The sequence below is a fragment of the Callospermophilus lateralis genome, chromosome 9 (assembly GCF_048772815.1).
Source record: "Callospermophilus lateralis isolate mCalLat2 chromosome 9, mCalLat2.hap1, whole genome shotgun sequence".
Taxonomy (NCBI): domain Eukaryota; kingdom Metazoa; phylum Chordata; class Mammalia; order Rodentia; family Sciuridae; genus Callospermophilus; species Callospermophilus lateralis.
In genome coordinates this window covers 74,187,738-74,211,429 of record NC_135313.1, presented here as the reverse complement: position 1 = coordinate 74,211,429, position 23,692 = coordinate 74,187,738, and the positions used below count along the sequence as shown (strand labels likewise).

Here is a 23,692-nt window from a genome sequence, read left to right as displayed (position 1 = left end):
TTTGAGACCAACAGTGGAACATCTGTATGTCTGTGTGTGTGTGTGTGTGTGTGTGTGTATGTCCATGGATGTCTATTTTTCTTTAGGTAATTAAAAAAAGCAAGAAATATTTTAACTTTCAACTTTTAACTTTTTTCTTTCATTTAATCTTAAAATGCTATTATATATTAACTATAACAATATTGAACTTAACATTGACAGTAACATAAATTCAGTCTTTATACCAAAGTGTAAGATCTTTGATTACACATAGTTGCTTTTGTCTAAGGAGATAGCAAACTATTGTAATTTTTCGCATCTATCACATAATGCCTATTAGAAATTTAAAGAAAATATTCAGTTTCTATGAACTTCTTTTCTTTCTCTTTAGAGAAGATAGTATAATTACTACATCAACAGTGTTTCTTAAAAAATATTTTTGTAATAAATGCTTCAGTTTAAAAATTATGATTTTTACTCATAAAAAAGAAAAGATTTACCTCATCAAACCATATTTGAAATTTGATTTTTTTGTCCATTATTTTATGACTTAAGTCCCCATCAAATTCTCAACTAAAATTGAAATGATGTCATTGTACTTTTCTAAAATGTCATATATTAGTGAGCGATGAAATCAATTTATAAAGGCTCAGTCCAAGAAATCCTTACATTTCACTGTAAATCGTATACATCTCATTTACCAAAGTAATAATGAATTATTAGAGAAATACATGTAGGCATTTTTCTTTATTCCAATAGTATGTGATTCTTATAGTTTTGAACTATTATTTAAATCACTGACATGAGTGATTATTTTGTTTCAATTGATAGCCTTGTGGTGGTCCTGTATTAGATCAGTCATAATTATTCATTTACACATCCATTTATCTTTAAATACTGTCTTTATTAAGAGTGAAATCATTTGCATACAAAATCACAGTCTAAAGATAAAATATTCCTCAACCTTCCTTTGTGTTTGTTGACCTTCATGTGTTTGAAAAATTCAGGTCAGGTATTTTGTAGAACATTTCTATTTGGATAAGTCTGGGGTTTTCTTATTTATTAAGTCTTTAGATTTTTGGCTTCTACATGGGCACTTTGAGGGAATGCTGAAGCAGGCTCTATTGAAAAATTTTACCTATATTTCAGAGGATCATGATTAGTAAATAATGTCCTATATAAGTCCGTGAACAATTTTGTAACATCAATCATTTATTAGCATTATAGATTTTATTTTAACATTTTTTCCTTCTTGCTTTGTTTGTTTGTTTGTTTGTTTTAATGAACTGGCTGAGAATACTTTCAACATAAAATGTGAAAACTTAACTGAAGACTGAATTTCTTATTTAGATATTGCCTTTCATGGAGAAGAGATTACAGTCTATTTCCTTTTAACCTCTTAATTAAGCCTGTTTTCTAGATCTAATATAGCAAGACAAACAGAAAAAAAAAACATTGCTCATAATTTATAGAATTTATTTGTTGGAAAATTTATCTGACATTTTGTTTGTGTATATGCCCTAACTAATTAAATTCCACACTGTTCAAACTCTGTAAAACCTGTCTGTTTCTAGCCTTCCTTGAGTATGATAAAAATAACACTGACATTTTTATACCCATTTGATCATTTAAAATTTTATTGACATTTATTCAGATTCCTCTTTAAAGATATTTTCTCCTTTATCCCTTCATTAAAAATAAAATTTACTTCCTCATCATATTTATTGCTTAGAATAAGACAGGAGTTTTTGAGTTTGTTTTAAGTCAGCAAGAATACCATTTTCTACCTCTGAAGTTCTTTGGTGTGGAGCCCTTGTGAATAAACTTGTACTAGATACAGCTTTCCATCCTATTAAGCATTGAAGTAGCAAGTTTTCAAGCATATATTTATTCACCAGATAGGTATTTATTGAATGTATGCTGTGTGCTAGGATGTATTTGAGATGCTAAAGATAGTGACTGAGACAACAGAATCCTTTTCCTCCTGGGTGTTATATTCTAATTGGAAGAGGTAGACCACAAAACACAAACAAATAAGTGAGATATTACCAGGTAATAACGTTTCAGGAATAAAGAACAAAGCAAGACAAGATGGTAGGATGAAAAATGTATGCAGGCTACTTTAGGTTAATGGTCAGAGAAGACCTCCCTGAGGAGGTGGTGTTTAAGCTGAGCCCAGCTCTCCAGAAGGATCACCTGGACTGGTGGGGGGCAGAGTGCAGCAGGCACTGAGGAACAGCTGATGAAAGTGCCCCCATTTGGGAATAAGCTTGTTTTATTCCTGGAACCCAAACACGGTGGAGGTGGTTGAAGCAGAGTGAACAGGGTGGAGAGTGAGGTGAGAAGCTGGAGAGGTGGAGGGGCCACCTCTGCACTAGAGATAATTTTATTGCACCATCAGGGACTTCATTAAAAAGCAGAGTAATAAGAATTTTAAACCATATGTAACACACACACAAAAAAAACCCCACTGTTGTTTCTACTGGGTTGCATGAAGTTTATTTGAAAATGAATAACCCTAGTGTCTTAGAAATACATACAAATGCATACAAAATTCAGACAGTCACCTCTTTCCTGTTAATCAAATTCTCCCTTCTGTTTACCCCTCCTTCCCTTCCCCTCATCCCAAGGCCATCTTCTGCTAAGAATCTTCTAATCTCATTTACTTACTGCTTCTTCCCATTCCTGTGGTCTCAGCAGGAGTGGTGGGGAGGCAGGTGAGAAATTAGAAGCTTTCTAATTTCCATGGAAGTTTCAGCTTCCAGTCTAGGACTCCTAATTATTACTTTCCTCATTTCCTTGCAAATACTCCTCCGTGACCAGAGTCAAGGATTTTTGCCCTCCTGGCTTCAAGTGAATTAGACTTCACTGCCCAAGATTTGCCTCTTATTCATCAACAACCACTACAGACCTTTTCCTATCCAGCAAATTCTTAAATGTTGGTTACCTCTAACTCTTGCTCCCTTTGCTTCTTCTCCCAGGAGAGAGAACACTGCTGGAGGCAAACAAAGCATTGCAGATTTGGCTCATTAGAACTGGATGCTTTCAAACTTCAATCTGGTTTCTGCTGCTATTTGGCAGTCTTTTTAATTGTCTTTTCTGTACTCTCAGGCTTTCTCCTCATGGGATCTATTTTAGACCTTTTCTCTCCCTCCATGTCCCCAGTGCCAGCTGTCCCATCCTTCCTTGACACATCATCTCTTCACCTATTCTATTAAAAACAATGTGATTTTCTATTAAAAATTTCTGTACATTCCTTTACTGTCTTTATCCTCTTCTCATAGTTATGTCCTCTTTTTCTTTTCTGGTAACAGTAGAAGAAAGTATTTTACCACTAACCATCTTCTTTATAAGTAGTTTGTTTTCCCCGCAGCCTGTGGGCTTACATTGAGTTTTTAACCATACTATAAATCTAACATCCCATTGACTGCTTTGTCTTTCAGTTTTCTCTAAAGGGGGAAATAAATCTTGTTATTTTTTCCATTTATATGTTGCGGGGTGGGGGATTCCTGGGATTTAGAAACAAAAGATTATCCCTTTCTGCCATCCCCCCCCCCTCAAGTTCCTCTTCTACCTCCGTCTATTTTCTGTATGTTCCTTATATCCTGCATCATTGCCCCTTGCTATCCCTCTAGCCTGCATAGTCTTCATAGCTATCTGCCTTTGCCTCTTTCCTTTTCTAGTTTAGATTCTGATGTTTTTGGTGAATTCACAAAGTACTCACAAGGCCACCATTCCTCTATCTCCAGTTATGAAACCTACCTCCAATTATGATCTCATGTTTTTTATTCATTCCAAGCCATATTTTTCCACTTCAGTGTCACCATTTTAATTTGGAATCCCCTTCTCCACAGATCCACCAATCATCTAATCCTCAAATTACATCTCTTTTGGAAGGTTTGCCTTTATTAATCATAGCTATTTTATCACTGCCAACACCTTTCCTTTTATAACCATCTAATTTGTTTAATATCTGTTGAGCACCTATTATGGCATAAGCACTGTTCTAGGCACCAGAAACACATTAATTAGCAAGACAAAATTTTTGCTCTGGAAGGCAATGATATTATGTGGGAAAACAGTAAAGAGCATGAAGTGCATCTTCTATAATGTTAGAAAGTGATAACATGTCGTGAAAAAATAAAGCAAGACTAGAAGGAGTGGGAATGTAAGGAGGCCAGGGAAGCTGGTGAAGAAAAAGTGACAGTTGAGCCAAGTTAATATCTTGGGCAAAACAGATAGCTCAGAAGAGGGCATTCCAGGTGGAATTCCCAGCAGATGCTGATGTCCAAGAGGGTGGGATAACTGTCTGTTCCTCCTCTTTGTGTTTTCTCTCCACTCTTCCTCTTTAAGTCACAAGAGGGTACTTTTCAGTTGTTCAAACATGGATTTAGTACCTGTCAGATCTGTACTTATAAGCACATTCCTTACTATTGCCCAGTAAATTTGCTTGTAACTCTACTTTCATGACACTTTTGTGTTCCATCATCCCTAATGACTGCTATATCAAAGAAAGCTAGGCTGCCTTTCTTCCCATAATATTCATATACTAGCACTTGATTTTGCCTCCTATATCTGTGATCATGCCATTTTTCACTGCCTATGAAGGCATCTCTGTCTTCTCTCCCATAACACAGGAGCACCTATGTGTGTTGAATCTTTCCTGCATACTTTTAATCCACAGTTTTTCTTTAATAACACATGAAAACGAAAACTTCATATGGAAAGGCTATTAAACAAGTGGTCATTTTGGAAAAAAAAATACAAATATACAAAAAGTAAAAAGGTACTCTTGATTTCATTTACTGCCCTGTCAACATATTGATAATTACCCTTTGAGCTGCCTGTGTTCAGATATGTTGTTACTGTGCTACATGTGCTCTTTTTTATAACTTGATTTATTATAAAATCACTTGTTACTAGTTACTACCATTCATGCCAAATCATAATTATACATCATTAGCGTTGATGACTTTTTATATGCTAATCTATGTGTCTATCTAAACTTTTCAGTATCTGTCCCCTGGTTTGGGATCTTCAGGTGTGTTTGCATTTAATAAGGCAAATACTCTTACATTCCATTGTTTAAATTTATTCAGTACCAACTGTACTACTTTGGATAAATTCATAGAGATGGAGTTCCTAGATAAAGGGATTATATAAATGTTTTAGTTTTCATTTTATTTGAGTTGAGTTGGTATTTTATATTTTAAAATTTGGTATTTTATAATTTGGTATTTTATTTTGCAATGCTGGGGATCTAACCTAGGGCCTCGTGCATGCTAAAAAAGTGCTCTGTCACTTAGCATATCCTCAGACCAGTCTGCTAGTTTTTAATGCATGTTTCAGGGTTACTATTCAGAAAGTTAGGACCAGTTTACAGCTGTATATGAAGGTGCCTTGCCAAAATAAGTAGAATTTTAAAATTTTGTTATTATATTGTTATTTTTAATTAGTATTGAGGTTGCAATTGTTGATCTGCTTGTTGGTTATGTGTTCTATTTTTCAAATTGTCAGTTAATATCGGTCATTTGCAAATTGAAACTCTTTTTTATGCAGAAAGGTCTTGTATAATTAGGACACAACTATACAAAATCATAACTCTGATAGTCTTTACCTTTTATCAATATATTCTTCATGTATATATAAATTATTTTGTCATATGGATTTCATATGTGTTTTGTTATATCTTCAAATAAATTTTAATCTCTAATTATGCTTAAGAACTTCATTTTATGGCTATTTACTTTTATACCACAGATTCAAGAAAGTGGTAGATTACAGCAAACATCTCTGTTTTGTTTTGTTTTCAATTGATTTTAATAGAACTGTTCTCACTTTAAAAACTTGCTTTCTCAGTCATTTTTTTTTTTTTTTTTTTTTTTTGGTAGGAACTCAGTCAATAGATACTCTTGAAATTACCTATATTATCTTATATTCAAGATAGTACAGATTGCTTAAGGAGGAAATCCACAGTCCAGAAGGAGAGACAAGTAGAGCTAAATTCAGTATTAGCATGGTCTGCTCAAATAAATGCCAATCAAAGTATATTTGGAGCCTAGAAGTGTGGCCCCTGGATGGGTTCTTAAGGAGGTCTGAGAAGGTCCTTTGGAGTACATGGCACAAGCTGAAACTGAATGAGAAGCAGAAGCTCCTCAGGAAACTGAGCTTTCTGGCCAGAGACAGCCAGGGCAGGCCCTGAGAATTCATTTTGTTAGGGACATCACCAATAATTTAGTATGCAGAGGTAAGAAAAGTGTAGGGCTACTGTCTGGAGATGAGCCTAGAATTGTCCCTGGATGATAATTGTCCCTAATTCTGCATATAATAAAGCCCAGGAAGGCTTTAAGCCTGAGAATGCCACAGTGGTAATTGCATGATAGAAAGAGCCCTCTGGCAGCAGGCAGAGGATGGCTTGAGTGGGACTGAGCTCTGAGAAGGCCAGTCATTAGGCCACTGCAACAGGTCCCACCAGAGGTAATTGAGTTCTGCGTGAAATTGTCTGGCTCAGACAACTACGTGACTGTTGAAAATAATGAAGAAGGCCCCTCATTTTAAAGTTGTTACTGTGATTAAGTGGAAATGGGGAAAAAGGGCCCTAGCGTCTTTCCTCCTGAAATTTCATTACTATTTAGAAGAAGCCATGTCACCCAAAGAAATAAAAATGAATTAACAAATGAATAAATAAATTTAGAATAACAAATAAAACAGCACTAATAAGCCATTAACTCTTCTCCCTCTTGACTAATGAAAAATGACTTATTTCAGAGGAATAGATTGGAGCAGTATCTGAACTTTTGAACAATTAAGATGTTTCTATAATTTTCCTCTCTCAATGATTCTATAGTAGTTAGCTCTATTAATTTTAATTAATCACTCCTCCTTAGTGATCCATCAAAAGACAGTGATCAGAAAACTGTCTCATGGTATGGTAGATGAGGTAACACTGCCCTGTCCATGTGTAATTTTGCATTCTTACTAATTGCATTTTCTGAATCATTAGACTGTGAATTGATCAACCCATCGCCAGGACCTAAATCAGAGGTGTTTCGTTTCTCTGTCTAGTTTCCCTGTTCCTTTGAAGACTGCTGTTACCTTTTGCAGTAATTGCTGGTGTTTTAAAAGACTATTACCTGATCAGGTAAAAGTCAGTGATATATGAATCCATATAGATGGCATGTCTGAAAATAAGCAATCCCTAGCAACTTCCATTATATTTCTTATGTTTGTTAAATACTTATTGTTTCTTCATTGTGATTTTTTTCTCTCTTAAAGACACCTTATAAATAATTCACTAAGTAAAAATAAAACTGATGTTTTGGGAATCTGGATCCTTTTTAAATCTAAAGCAACTTTTTATGAGTCATTTCTAAGTAAAATTTTACTTTATCTTCTTTTGATTGTTGAAGAAAATTTTCAGCTTTTAAAACTTTAGTATCTAATTACTGAGCACCAGGTGACGAGCTATCCTGGTTTGCCTAAAACTGAAAGTTTTTGTGTGATGTGGGAATTTTAGTGATGAATCTAGAATGTTTGGAGGAAGCCAAGATGGCAAGGAGGAGTCACCCTACTTAGTAGCTGAGGATTGTTAGCTTAACCTTAATTGGAAGCTTCAATTTAATTGAGGTGTGCTTTACTGAAAATGGAATACATTTTTTAACACTGATATTTGTTTATCCTCTTCCATTTTCTCACTCTACTTTTGTCATTACTGAAGTCTCAAAAAGACATTAAAAACATATAGACATAAGGTAGTTTGTTTTTCATTGCTGTCTTTTAGTACAATTTAATTAATCTGATCCTAAGCACCTTAGGGTATAGTGTCTTGTTCCTTGTGCAGGAGACTGGTATGGGTAAATTACTGGAGGTAAGGTGTTTGGGGTGGAGTCCACTGTACATTTTTTACAATTTTGCCTAAGACTGATAGGAATTAAAAAAGTTAGAAACTTTTATAAATAATTTTGTTGATTATTAAGTGTAAGCACCGAGGAATTGTAAAGGGTGAGACACAGTTTTGGTTAAGACATGGCGTAATACAGTGACTAAGAACTTCATGATTTAGAATTTAACTAATTTTCTTTTTTCTTTCTTTCTTTTTTCCTCCTTTGTACTGGGGGATTGAACCTAGGGCCATTTAATAACCGAGCCACATCCCCAACCCTTTTTATTTTTCATCTGGAGACAGGGTCTCCTAAGTTGCTTATGGCCATGCTAAGTTGCTGAAGCTGACTTTGAATTTATGATTCCTCTTCCTCAATCTCCCGAGTTGCTGAGATTACAAGCATACACCACCTTGTCCAGCTTAGACTTTAACTAATTTTCTGAGTTTTTCAAGGTCAGATGTTAGGACTACTTGCATCGGAATCTCATGGGATTGATAAAATGCTGACTTCAGGGCCCTCACTTAGACTTTCAGGGTTAAAATGTCCTCGGATTTGTGGTTCAGGAAATTTGCATTCTTAATCATATGGATGATTCTTATTAAAAGACTTGAAGTATGAGAATGTCTTTACTTTTGCATCTGTGAAAGCCACTAATATTTATTGAATTAACTACTCACTGTAGAGTATCTTGACCTAACTTTCCACAATGGCACATGGTAAAACTGAAAGAGAACATAGCTCTTTAAACTTGTGAAGTGTTCAGAGACAAGAAGCTGTATGTTGATTCAGACTGTGCTGATCAATGTAGCCAAATGCAAATTAATGTGGGTAGAAAACAGTGGAAACCAGAAGTATGAATTAAAATGCATTGCTATTCATCATCATAACCAAGAACAAGATGTGTTATCTATTGTGGAACATTGTGTGAAGATGTAATATAAATGCCAAACAACGATGTTAGTGTCACTTGCTGATGGAGAATCATTGCACATTCATTAGACCCAGGACACTGTGTGCAGCTATTTACCGTTTCATAGGAGGGAATATCATTATGCTTATGGCAAAGTTCAAAAAGATGATTTTCATAAGTTTATACTAAGACAAATGCTGGCTATTAGTTATTAAAGCTAAAGCATTAGGCCTTTCTTCTTTTTGAGAAAATATTGTAGCTATAACAGAGATTCAGTAGAAATAGGCTTTTAATAGCTCTGATAATGAGTGGGTAAAAGTTGAGATCCAGAAAGAGTGAGTTCAACTTGACAAATAGGAATTCTAGGTCCAATTTGCCTCACTCTGATTAATTTTTACTTTGTTATTTCTGTGCCCCAGGCTTTATCTGCAAAAGAGCTAAGATCATTGACCTATTCAGCTCATAGCAGTGACCTTAGCAGTGAAATTCGAGTGGGAAATCATTACTGCTGTCTTGTTGCTGCTGTTGAAAATAAATGTTGAATGAAATGAAGAAACATGAAATTATTTTATAAACTGTGGCATCTTAGTATTTATTAATAATAGTGATGGAGTGGCAACAGAACATGGAAAAGGTCCCCTCATGTAACAAGATGGGGAGGAAAAAAGAAGAAAAATCAATTCTTTGTTGTCTGAAGGGTGACTTATCTTTGGAGCATAATTTTAATTGTGTTGATTTTACATGGGTTTTATTTGCTTAACCTTTTAGACCTAAAATATACTTAAATGTCTGGAGTCCCTTGAGTTCTCATCCATTCCTGTTGCCTGTCTTAGAGAAGAGCTATGTTTACACCATTTCAGGGACGATAAGATCTTAAAGGCTTTGGAGAAAGAGCATCTTAGTCTCCCTTAAATTATTGTCAAGAAATTTTCCATATGTCTCCAAATTAGTTTTTAATATAACATAAGCCCTTTATTTTATTTTTTAAATTTTATTTTCATGTTAGATTTCTTGTCATTTAAGCTGGAAAATATTCTGTTGGTTTCAAAAGTCATCTTTTTTCACCTGTAGTGTCACCCTTCCCATTTTGATACAGGAAAAATCTTGTTCCTTGGAACCAAAGCTTTCTCCCCAGTACACACAGGTATGTGAGGATAAGTGTGGGACCATCATGTGCTGAGGTGGTTTAGACCTCATGCATGTTGAACACATATGTCAGCTTGTGAAGAGGCTTTCGGCAGTTTTTTTTTTTTTTTTTAAGGACTTTTTCTGAGAGTTTGCTTTCTGACTCATGTTCCTGATTCAGCAGTTCCCCAGAAATGGCTCCAATCCTTCTGTATTTGGCAGCACTACTTAGAGAATGTAGAAGGAAAATGATGCAGCCTCTTTGAGTATGTGTCTATATTTATTTAGATTAGCATTATCAGATCCAAAAATATTTTAACATATGTTATCTGGATTTTTTCTATTTTTGCTTTGCTATACATTTTTCCTCCAGTGACCTTTTTTTCCAATATAATTTATTACCTTCCATTTTAATTTTTGTGCATTACATGCAAAGATTTGTTAACATTTAGATATGCATTTAGTTAAGATTTTAATATGCATTTAGTTAAGATTTTAATATTTCATAGCCTATAAATTTAGAATAGTAGTGCTTCACAGTAATTCTTTATGAAAATAAAGTTCAGCTGTCTGAAGTATTTAAGGCCAACTTGCTGAGTTGAGGACAAACTTTGATTTCAAACATTTTATATCTTATACTGTCCAGTGTACTACTGATCTTACAGTCTTAATTCAATCATTGAATATTCTTTAAATTCAGTCTAACAAGATGAATTTAACTTATTTTAAAATGTGTGTTTAAAACAAATGTCCAGTTTACTACTGATCTTAGGATCTTAATTCAATTATTGAGTATTCTTTAAATTCAATCTAACAAGATGAATTTAACTTATTTTAAAATGTGTTTAAACATAAATGTGTTAAAACATGACTCAGAGAAGAGATGTAAGCTTTACAAAGGCCCTCCTACATCCCATGTTCTGCTAGACCAGTGGTACAGAAAGCAGTTTAAACATTGTAACTTATTTATCTGCCCAATATGAGGTCTTCCCTAGCCTGGGTATAAGCTTGGTGAACTCTTAACATTCTGGTTTTACCTTTCAGAAAGCATGTTTCTTATTTTGCTTAACACTGGAAGGCAATGAAACCAGTAAAAGTTGAGAGGAAGAAATAAAAAGTTATTTATGATCTCTGCATCTTTGCTGTCACCTTATTAGATAGTTGAATTTGAGTGATAGAATTATAAAGATAAAAATGCATCTCAGGGATAATCTAGTTAAAATTTCCCATTTTAGAGAAATGGAAACTATGATTCAATGAGATAAAACAATTTTCCTATTTTCTCAGAACCCACTGGTAGAATAATCTGGAAGATGTTTTTTGTGCTATCAATCTTACTCCAGCTTTGATCTCATTAGCAATAAAGTTTCACCTATTTAAATGTATTTCTTGCTTCCCTACTTTAAAATAATTTACAATGGCATGAAAATTATATTTTGTTAAGGCATGTCAAATGGTCTTATCTATTTCTTAAGTCTAAATTATAGATCCAATTAACTAGTTATCTAGCTGAGTTGAAAGGAAAGCAGTCCATAGATTTATGCCTTAAAATAGTGCCGATTGTGAGTACTGCAAAGTCTTTTCTTAGTATTGTCAACAATACTAAAGGTGGAAGATACCAAGACATCCATTTTTTTTTAATAACTATATATCCCCCAGATATCAAGATCTTTTTCAGGTATCAAGGAATATTAAAGTCCAAGGGCAGCATGAGGAATAATAAAGTGCAAGGGTCGCAGCCAGCAGAACTCCTAACCCAGTGAGACAGGAGGGCAGCAAAGAATAGTTTAAAGGAGGAAAGTACCATGCTGTGGGAGGCTTATGTGAAGGAATTGGGAAGGACATGTGAAAGGTGGCCAGGCAAAGAAGGGTGTGAGGAGTATTATGAAAAGAGTGACAGAGGTATATGACCTCAGTTGAATGGAAAAGGGAGAACTTGCTATGTTTAAATTACATAATGGCATTTATTTGGCTGAAGGCAGAGAGTGTGCATGTGAAATAATGGGAAAGAAGAGTTCAGGAGATGGTAATAAAAGAGTAAAGGTTGGAAAACATGCCAGATTCAACTCCTACATGTGTTTGCACTTAATTGCAACAAGTAAGGAGGACACAGTTAACTTTTTAAAAAATAATTCTTTCTAGTTGTCAGTGGATCTTCATCTATCTATCTGTCTGTCTGTCTGTCTGTCTATCTATCTATATATCTATTTGTGGTGCTGAGTATCAAACCCAATGCTTCACACATGCTGGGCAAGTTCTCTACTTCTGAGCTCCAAACCCACCCCACAGTTAATATTTAAAATGGAGATTGATATGAGCACAATTTCAGTTTAGAAATCAATCACCCTGTCTGACTTTGGAGAAAATATTAAATGGGGCAGAACTAGATGATGTAAGCCAGGTAGAGTATAGTGGTAGTAATTTTGATGAGGGGTATTTACCTATTGCTGGTGAAACAGCAATGGTGGAAGTTTGAAGAAGCTTTCATTTGGGCTAAAATATCGGGGAAGATCTATTGGAAGCTTGAAGTACATAACATTTCATGTTGCCCCTGATGAAGTTCAGTGTCTAAAGATGGAGAAGTCACTTAAGATGGGGAAGCGGGGCTGGTTTGGAGGTGTGAAAAGTTAGAGGACACAAAGCAGAAGTATGTAAACTCTCATTAGGGCTAGAGAGAGGTGTGAATGGAATAAGGCTAGAAGGTAAGGTGGGAAAGGGGCTGGGAGAAGGAAAGGTTAGCTCAACTCCTTAGCCAAAAAAGTCATCATAGGTATTGAAGCAGGACAGGTTTGTGATCAGATTTGTATAAGATCACTAAATAATTATGAATGAGATAAATAATATTCAAATATTTAAAATTTCCTTTTTCATTCCTCAATGTTCTCTGCTGATTTTGTCCCTTCTGAGAGGATAAATGCCTTAATTTGAATTTATTTAACTTTTGAAAAATGTTTTGCATCAATGGACGAAGTAAACTTTATGAATCAAATGAGATATGCTCTGTATTTCAGTAAAATAAATGGTCTTAAATTACTAATATTAAATGAAACGTTGTTAGACTTTATTCTTTTTAAGTTTAAATATTTAGAGTGAGTTTGTTTTAAAGCATGATTTTAAAATATCCACTCTACAGAGGTATGAAAGGTAAAAGTTTCAAATCATAATTTGAATTAAAAATATTTTTGAAGAAAAAAAATCTGTGAAAGTACTTGAATTTGCTCAATTATTTATTCTCTATACAATTATATAGTTTAAAATTAAGATCTAGAGGACACTTCTGAATCATACCCCATTTGTCTTACAAAATTCTTTAAGAAATAAAATTATGGCTCTGTGAAGAAAATAAAATCTCAAAAATCTGATATATATGAAATTTAAAAAATTATATGAATGTTTAGTATGAAGACAAGTGATAAATTTTATGGTTATAGAGATTAGCATATTAATGACAGTGATCATTATTAATATTAATAAGATAACAGGATTATCTGAAACTAAAAATGCCACTTATGTGTGTATGAGTATGTGCCTCTGGCTTTTTGATGTACAAATTTAAGATTAACCATGCACCATTATCACCATTATTATAATCATTATCATTATCATTATTTGTGCTATTATAAGAATAATGTAGTTCAGGAAGCACTGACTGTGGATAAATTCTACCTTAATATTGAAAAAACTGCGTTTCCAATTGATTTAGGGAAGAAGATGTGCAAATAATTCCATTTTTTTTTTACAGCTCCAGAACTTTCTTTTGCTGTGTCACTAACATCAGGGTAGGTTGTTCCCGCTCAGGCAGTGATTTTTACTCTGCAAGCAGAAGTGAGAACAGAGCATAATCTGGTGAAGAATGATTTTCCTAGTATACTTTATTTCCTGGAATGGTGCCTGCCATCATGTGTCATAGGAATAGTTTATTGCTTTTTAACCTCAACTTTGCCATGCCGCAATATAATGTGATTTCAATTTGGAAAATAAAACATGTAATTGGCAAAAGTAAATTCTATATTGTAGCTACATTATACTTGGCACATTTTCTTTTTAATTATTTATAAGTAAAATGCTGCATTTTATTGTTAATATACATGTATATCTTTGATACAGACCTGAGACAGGAAAAAATGTTTGAACTGTAGAATTTTTAGTGACTTATCTGGGTTTTTAATGGTACACTTGGGAGATTTTTCTGCTGCTTAATGTTTCAAAAATAATTTTCTTAGAAATTCAAAAAACCTCCTTCAAGAAATACAACTTTGTTGACATAATGTCAGACACAGCCTTTTGGAGTTTTTGAAAGTAAAATCTTTCAAATTTGTTTTGATCACATTTACCGTTTGTCATTTTCTAGTCAGACAATGAATATGTTCTTCTGGTTTGCATTTTGTTTTTGTTTTATTTGTTTTTCACTCCTCCAAAATTCTCTTTTGGAGACTACACTCTATTTTTTTTTTGTATCTTATATTCTCTACCCTTCATTCTCCGCCAGATGTCTGGATGTTTGGAGAGAATCTTTTGTTTGAAATTTGCCTTTTTTGAAAAACAATAATAATATCTCTTCATCTAAAACTCTGAGAGCTGTCTTGAAAACTAAAAGAGATTGAAGCAGAGAATGTGAGTTGCAGGATTGAAGTCCTACATAGAAAAAAATTTTCAAGCTCAATGAGTGTCCCTTTGTCCTCTTCACATTTGGCTCCCAGTTGCCACCTACTTAGATACAAGAACGTTCCCAGTTCCACTTCCAGTGTTTTTCCTTAGAAATATTTGATACTTTTCCCTCGTCAAACTTTATTTTTCTACTTCTTGACAATACTTTTAGCTTCCCATTTTTATTAACTTTTATGGTGCAACCTAGACCTCCATTAACCTGAAAATTATTTTAGTTTATGGGAATAGCATGAATTAAATTTATTCAGAAGCTCTTAATTTTTAGTGTACACAGAATATAATATGCGGTTTTACATAGTGTCTCATGTTAAAAGTTTGCTCAGAATTTGAATTTCTGGAGTCTGGAGGTTATACATGGTGTTAACTTTTTATAAACATATTTAGAGTACTTCTGACTTGCATGGTCAGCAGATATGGTAGATGAATATTGGGTTACAGTACAGTTCTAACTGGTCATGCTGTTTTTGCCAAGACAAATAATATTCTCAAATAATATTTTTCTATATTTACAATGTATGTATAATATTGCATGTCCTAGTTTTGGCTGAGTGAAGAGAAGTTAATATTTTATAAAATTATTAAGAGCAATAATAATATTCTGAAAATATATTGATCATGAGAAATTGAAAATGACTTAAATATTGCTGTTTATATTATTCTCATCTTGGTATTTATTTTATGTCATTTCTCAATTGTGTTTATTCAACATTTCTTTTTCTGGTTATATCAAAATTTCAATAGTATTTTAGGGTCATAATGTGTATATGTTTAGTAGGTTAGCCCTTGGTTATTCATGGTGACCTCCTTATGTTTTAATAACAGTATAAATGTAGCCAGTAAAACTACTCATACCCTTGGCATTATTTTTTATTTATCGGAATAACCTTGTCATGTATTTTTGTGATACATTGCCCCAATGTTCTGATGCTGGGTAACCATGTAAATGTCTGATTTACTTTGTAATCTTCATATATTTGAAAGGGGAATATCTAAAGGATCATATATTCTCAAAGCTTTTATGATGTTAGAATAAATGACATATGAGTATACTCCAGGTTTGATATCACTTTGGGGGAATTTATGTCATTGGTTCCTGGAATCATTGGACCAAATCGATTACCACTAGTGAAAAGGTTTAATATTCACTGAGTTGTTTGAATTTCCTGAAGGACAGTATGGTACATGTTAAGTCAGTGGACTCAGTTTAAAGTATGTCAGATTGTTAGAAGAGGTATGCTGTTGTAGTTGAGAAAACCACACATGCTTTGGTTACAGATATGGACCATGGAATCAGATTGCTTATTTTTTGTCTCTGCCATGTATTATTTGCCTGATTCTGGGCAAGTTGATTACCTTCCCTTTGTCTTGGTATTCTCATATGAGGTAGAAATTATACCTATTTCCATTTCCCTTTAGAGGGTAGAGAAGGATGAAATTAATAGTATTAAAATGAGATTTTGTAGTTAATATGCTTAGCACATTATCTGCAGCTTAAGGAACATCCAATAAAAATATTAATAGTTGTGATTGTTATTAAATTCATTATTATTATAAGATTTTCAGTTTAAATCATTTTTGAGGAGTAACAATAGCTTTAATATCTATAATTTTCTTAGACTAATTAACTTCTTATGAAGGATGGAATTTGTGTGAAATTACAATAAATTTACAACCTCTTATTAATGTTACAAAAAATGAAGGATTTTTAGTTTCAGCATGTTTTTAATTGACCAAAGTTTAGTATGACCAAAATAAATTTAAAATTGGATTGATTTATGCCAAGTTGTGAGAATTACACCATATATATATATATATATATATATATATATATAGTGTAATATATATATGTGTATATATATATATATATATGTGTATATACACACACACACACACACACACACACACATATATATATGTAAATATTATGTTAGCTTTGCCAACCAATAATCATAAAAGAATTTCACCTATACTTTAACTTAAATGCTATTAAAGTCATAAAGTGGTAAGAGCTGTTTAAGTCTTCTCTTACGCTGATTTAATCATGTCATTTAATTATGTTCCTTTGAACTGTGCTATCATCTTGAGTATAAGTCTTCATAATATTTTTTTAGATTTCCTGTTATTAACAACAGTGTAACTTCTCATTGACTCAGGCCTTTCTTTTTTCATTTTTGATACAAAGATTTTTTTGAGAGCATTTTGCAATAGCCTACTTATTATGTAAACAGCACCAGTAAAACAGTAATATTGGCTTATATTGTCTGTCAAAGAAATTTAATTATCATAACTTCTTGTCATCAGTGAGAAGCAAAGACTGAGGACTAGAGACTGCACATCTAAAGCAACCCTATAAATCAGTTTTAAAAAACAGAACAATAATTTTAAATCAGAATAATCTTTCATCAGAATCTTTAATTTGTTCTTGCAATATTGTCTTCTAAAATTGTATGAACTAGAAAGGCAGTTTTGTTACAAATTGTTGAAAATCCAAGCAACTGTGACATCAGCAGCTAGGGGTTTATTTTTCATTTGTAATGAGATATTCAGAAGCAGGCAATCAGGCTGGTCCTGCTGCTTAAAGATGTCCTGAAATGGCCAGACTCCCTCCTGCCTTCACTGTCTTTAATGTTTGCTTTTTCTTATGTGGGATCTTAAGATGGTTGCCACACCTTGAGACATCATTTAAGAATTATAAGGAGAAAAATGGGGACAAAAGAAAGGTCAACAGTGCTTTCTCCTACAGACACCATCATTTTATTCAAAAAAGAACAATTGCTAGGAAATTCTGCCTCCATTGCATTGGTCATAACTGCCTCCTCCCACCACCTGGTTCCAACTGTTAGACTTTTACAAATTGAGTATTTATAGCTGTGCACATTTCCTTGGACTAAATAAGGGTTGTGTTAGTGAGGAATGATGGGCTATGGGAATAAATAATCTCAGAATAAAAGGGAATATTTTTCAGTCAAGTTTTAAAGTTATGTTAAAGCAATATAATGAGAATATTTTTATATGTAATTTTCCAGCTTAATCATTTAAAAATGCAAAAGTAAAATAGAAGAGTTTTATATTTTTCCTGCAAAAACTAATTTAAGTAGGAAAAATTATTAGTTGAAGACTATTATTCTATTAAGTGACTGAGTTGTAAATGCTCTTTAATATGAAATAAGGCTGAGGTATAAGGAAATTCTATTAAGTGACTGAGTGGTAAATGCTCTTTAATATGAAATAAGGCTGAGGTATAAGGAAAAAGACAGGGCATCAGCTTTTTTTTTCTTTTAGTACTCCATGAATTTTGAATATATAAACATTAAAGCCCGTATGCAGTACTATAGGATATGAAATTTTATTGTATAATTGAAAGCACATTTATACAAGGAAGTTTTTTTTCCCTACACATTTAGTAGGAATCTCATCACAAATTAAAAATGTACTTAGAGTAGATTGTATTTATCTATAATGTATTTTTAATTCATATACTCCAATAACCCACAGTTATACCATTTGAAGTACAATGCAGTAAGCCTGCCAAAAATTTAGAAATATTAAAAAGCAATTTTAAAGTAGTTAATATTTAAAATATGACATATAAAATTAATCTATCACATTTTTATAAAAGAAGTAAGAATATGACTTATTTAAACTCTATAGTGTGAATTATATAATAATAAGAGTATAAGGGATAAAAACATACTGTTTCAAGAGAGGTGTAACTAAATATCCCTGAGAATGTGATGTCAAGGTTGCCTCTTCAAGTGTAGTGTCATTTTACTAGAATTTTAAACAGTAAATAGAATTTTAGGTAACACCAAAAGTAAAAGCTTGGTGGAGTGATACAGTATGGCATTATTTGGGTAATGATATTTGCCCCTCTGCATGGGACACAAAATAAGAAAAGGGGTTCCCAGATCATACATAGTCAAGTAGCTTTTTTGAGATTAACATAATTGTGAATAGTTTTGAAAAATGAAGTTTATATGATGAAATTTTTTGTTAAAATTACCAGCTTCTTTGTACTATTTGCCAAAGTATCCATGATACTTCATTGTGAAAATGGAAAGTTATTCAAGGAAAACTTCATTCCTAAAATTCAGGTGTTATATACATATTTGAATTGTTCTGAAATAAGCCAGATGACTTATTTGGCCTATCTTTAATGTATGTAACTAGTGCTTTTTGTTTATGAGATGGTGATGGTATCTATGTATTATTGTCCTATATGTTTGTTGTCATATGAAATTACCTCTTCAGACTGAACATATTTTACTGGGGGGGGAATATCATAAAACAGTTTTCTCTGTTAATAATTTTTCAAATTACATAATTTTATCTTATTTTTAGTGGAGGTAATTACTGGGTTCTCATGTGCATAACATTTTATGACCAGGTGAATTTGTCAAGCTGAAAATGCTAACTCTTTATGTAGTAAAAAGTTGTCACAATGATCTACTGATGCATACTGCTAGTAGAGCAACAATGTATTCATTGTATTGCACCCAAATGCACTAAAATAAAATGCATTAAAACACATCTTTTATTTACTTAAAATGCCCTCATGAGTTAGGCATTATTTCCTGTATCTGTAGAAGAGGAAATAGTTTGAGAGTAACTGGCCTTTTATATGTCATAGTCTCAATTTTAAACTTCACCTATGTGAGATAAGTAAAGAAACCTCCTTATTAAGTTAGAAAGTGCTGGTAATGCAAGGATTTAAATTTTCTTTTCATAAAATTGTTTGTAAAGGTATAGATTAGGAGGAAGTCAGTTTCACACCTTTTGATTCTGCATATCTGTGCATTTTTATGTCCTGTTTATCCCAGGACAACCTTTACTTTTCTTTCTTTCTTCTTTTTTTTTCTTTTCAAGAAATTTGCCTTTATTTTCTAATTAGAATAACATGCATGGCTCTTTCTATTTCTTCTCCCTTTCTTTTCTTCAAGGCATTCCATGATTTTCTTCCCTGTTGGTGTTTGAGTAAATTAAAGACAATTGCAGACTTCAGTGAATTCTATTGTAACACAAAAACATCTTACAGGGTTATATTTTGGAATAAGATTCAAAAGATTTGTGGCTTCAATCAGGTTTTTTTTTTTTTTTTTCTTTTTTTTTCTTTGTATCTTCACTTGGCTTGAAGTTTTGCATGGACAAAATGCCATGCTGGCAACCCGAGTAGCTCATTAGCTGTTCATTCTGCTTTCTTTGCATTGTTTCACTAACTGCCTATCAAAATTCAACGTGTAGCTTGGGCCTGTAGAAAATAATGTAGCAAGAAATCATTCAAAAGCATGTATTGTTTACAGATCATTCGAAAGTACTAGGGATTTAATCAGGGATGGAAAGCACAAAAACACATTTTAGTTTTTATGAGTGATTTATTTTAAAAGTTGAAAATAAATCAAATGTTTTGTGCATTTCTAGGAAACACAACACTATAAAAAGGAAGTAAATAATTTGCTTAGTGATTTTTGATTAACCTGTAAATAACTATACATATTTTTTTTTTTCAAAATCTAATTTTCTTTTACAAACTTGGAGATTAAACCAGACATGTTACCTATGGGAAGAATGCATTTTGGGTGTTGAAGTAGATTCTATCTCTAGCATATTCTCTTTTATGGCAAAATTTTTCAGTTTATTGTTTGAATCAACTTAGCCCTTATTCTCAAGTGACTGCTTTTTTCTTCTACTCTATATTAATTATAAATTTAAATTTACAAAGCATAGATTTCTACCTCCTTTAAAATTTATTTCCAGTGTTTTGCTTTTCATTGAGAAATAAATTATTATTTAAAATTAATAGTGAATGGTCAGCTTTGTTTCCATTTTTCCTTGAAGAATAAACACATGTCTTCCTAGGAAGACTAAGTATAATATAAATTTGATTAAATATTTTCATCAATTTTAAATTGAGGCCTGCTTTTGGGAAGAATAAGAAGCCTGAGTCAGAGATATCCACCTGCATTGTTTCAAATGAATGAATGTAATAAAAACTTCTCTAAAAAATTCTGACTTGAATTTCAAGGTCGAAGCTCCAAAACTGACTTTATTAGATGACCTGTTCCTCATATCATGATGATGTAGGAGTTTTAAAAAGATGGAAAAACTGGATCAGCGAAATTAACCTCCCATTGTCCATCTCTATTTGGAAGGATATTGCTAAGGATTATTATTCTATAAGTAGAATATATTTGCCTGCTGTGGAGTTTGCTGTCCTGAAACTTCTCCATCCCTATCCCTATCCTTCATAAAAGATTGAAGAGGAGAAAGCCTGATTAGAGTTCCCAGGAAAATCTGAGATGTGATTGTCCCTGTTGGGGTTTAGTATTCACAAGTAAATATAGAAACTGTCAGGAGAAGACTCAAGTTTGTGGGACATGAAAATTATGCAACATAGAGGAACCTTTTTATATTACTTTTGAAATTATATTATCTTTTATATTACTTTTGCAAATTTCATAAACTTTAACTGTGTAAACATATTTCTAAGGCCCTTGTCAGGAATTCGAAAAGGTCTTATGCAAGAGAATCTGAAATTCAGACTTTTTAAATTTCGTGATAAATCAATATCTGTAGAGTAAACTAATATTTGTTTCCTATGTACTGAATTCAAAAGCTGGGAAACTGAGAGATGCCTGAGAACGATATCTTAGGTTGCCAAATGCTAACTGCATACTAGCAGAAGTAGCTGGGTTTCACTGTCCTGAGGGGAATCTGGTCCAAAAAGGGCTGGTTGCTGGAGGGGAGAACACTCTAACATTAAGAAAATCTGTAATAATTCTCCAAAATCAGAAGACCTCTTTATAATTACAGCTTTCTTGCCTTTACCTCCTTTAAAAAATCAATTTGTAAAGTATTAACTGTAAGTAACTATGAGGCATCTCAAAAATTCACAAAAAACAAAAACACCAACTACTACATAAGTGTCATATAAAATTACCAGCATCTGGTAATTAATAGGGTGTAGAGCAAGCGAACCAGTCTGTGTCCAATAAAATAGAATTTACCATCTATTCTCACTCCTATTGCCCTTCCCAATTTTGCAAGAGCTGGTAGATGGAAAGGGGATAAAGGAGGAGATGGAATGAAATATTAGACCACCTGTCCCTGCTAGTATAGAATACATAATTTGAATTTTTAAGATTCATGTTTGATTTTAGAAAAGCCTGAACCATTTTGTAGTAAAAGTGAGTTGTTATTATCACTAATGGGATTGTTTCATATCTTAATATTATCTGAAAGATTGAAACATCAGAGGATTGAATATTGAAGATCCAACACAGAGAAATGAAGAAAACCAAACCAAACCAAAACAAAACAGAAAGAAGCCATTTTTTTCTTTTCAACATCAAGCTCAGGCTGCTCAATGGACAAGGTCCATTTATGTTCAATCAAGTAATAGCAATGAATTTAGCTAGCTGGACTTTACATTCCCCTTGTGGGCCTGTTTCCAGGTCACTGGAGTAAATATCTTAATCTGTGTTCTTGTTAACATAAGCCACCTGAGGTAAGGCAATCAGACTTTCAGGGCAAGAATACGTTTAATTATGTGACACTTTTTCTCTAAATATGAAGGGAAACTCCAGGAAGATCCTACGTTATTTTGTTTTTATCTTATATTTTAGTCTGTTTTCTGTTGCCCACACAGAATACCACAGACTGGGTAGTTTAGAAAAAATAGAAATTTATTTGGCCCATGGTTTCGTAGTCTGGGAAACCTGAGTATGGGGATAGTATCTAGTGAGAGTCTTGTCCTGGTGTGGTGGAAAAATAAGTAAGCCTATGTGATACAGAGATGAGGCTGAACTTATGGCAAACCCAGTCTTGTGGTGATTAACTGGCTCCTGCAATAAAGACACTAATCCACTCTTGAGGGCAGAGCTTGCTCTTAACCAATTTTGGTTACTCTTAGGTTGCTGTTACTATGGCGATTAAATTTTAACATCACTTTGTGAAGGGATATTGAAACTAAGGAATCTGAGATTTAATTAAATTTGCGTGAATTATTTATGCTACATAAAACATTTTAAAATGTTCAAAAGTCGAGTGGTCCAATTTAAAAGTACAACTAGAACTATAGTAAAGACTTTCTGAATTTCTGATTGTTCTGAATATTTAGTTTTTCCCTTGTATCTTATCATAAATGGCTTAATTTAATTATCACTTTATGAGTTATTTCCTCCAGAATATTTGATATTTCTGAAGAAAGCCATTATTTGGATCCCACAATTCCTATATCTTTCAGGAGAACCAAGAAAAGGAAAAATTTGATTTTGGATATCATGGAAAAATATTATGTCCTGGAATTTTTTTTTTTAAATAAGCTGTACTCTTCTAATTTGATACATTGTTAAAGTCTTCAGTGAGTACAACCTTTGAGTTTTTGGTTGTAATTCTGGAGTAGTAGGGAAAGGCAACTGTCTCAAAGTCCTAGAAATTTCTTCAATTTTTAGAAACATGCTGTGTCTTCTGAATCATTTTTGAGATTCTGTTTCTCTGATCCTTTTTTCTCTCTAGTTATTGTAAATTCTTTTCTCACTTGTTATTGCAAGTTATGTACGGTTCTCCTGAGTTTATCATACATTGGTATACATAAAATTAATTAATGCAGCTGTTTTTGCAGACCATATTAATGTCTAAATCCTGGGTCTGTTTTCGAACTAAGAGACACTCATGGCCATAAGATGTGCCTTATCTTTTTGATACTGTATCTTGCTTTTTTGGAGTGAAAGAAAGTGACAATGAGTCACTGGCACTGGATTCTGCTTGTAGCTCCCCTTGTCTAACTTATTCTAGAGGTGATAATATGTATATTCAATGAAGCAATAGGAATTGTAAAGACTAATGTATGTGGGAAGAAAAGCACACTATCTTAAATTATATATGGGTTTAAATAATCCAAACGTCCATGCCAGAGAAGTTGGAGTAATAGGGCCAAGGCATGCTCTACTATTTGGAACCACCTAAAAATAATGAAATATATGAAACATCAATTTCAGGACAACAACAAAAAAAGTGTTGGTCCTTCCTATGACAGCCCCAGCTTTTTGCCTATACTTTTCCACTTTGGAATGTAGGAAGAGAAGGAATCCAGGTGGAACCTAGATATTTCCTTGAGTTGAGAAGGAGT

The 23,692-nt window shown here is 33.1% G+C and overlaps 1 protein-coding gene across 1 annotated transcript in view; it reads left to right on the top strand.

Annotated features, from left to right (window-relative positions):
* The window catches only part of Kcnj3 (potassium inwardly rectifying channel subfamily J member 3), a 136,373-nt gene that overhangs the window by 13,201 nt on the left and 99,480 nt on the right, over positions 1-23,692 (top strand). The gene's annotated exons all lie outside the window — the stretch shown is intronic.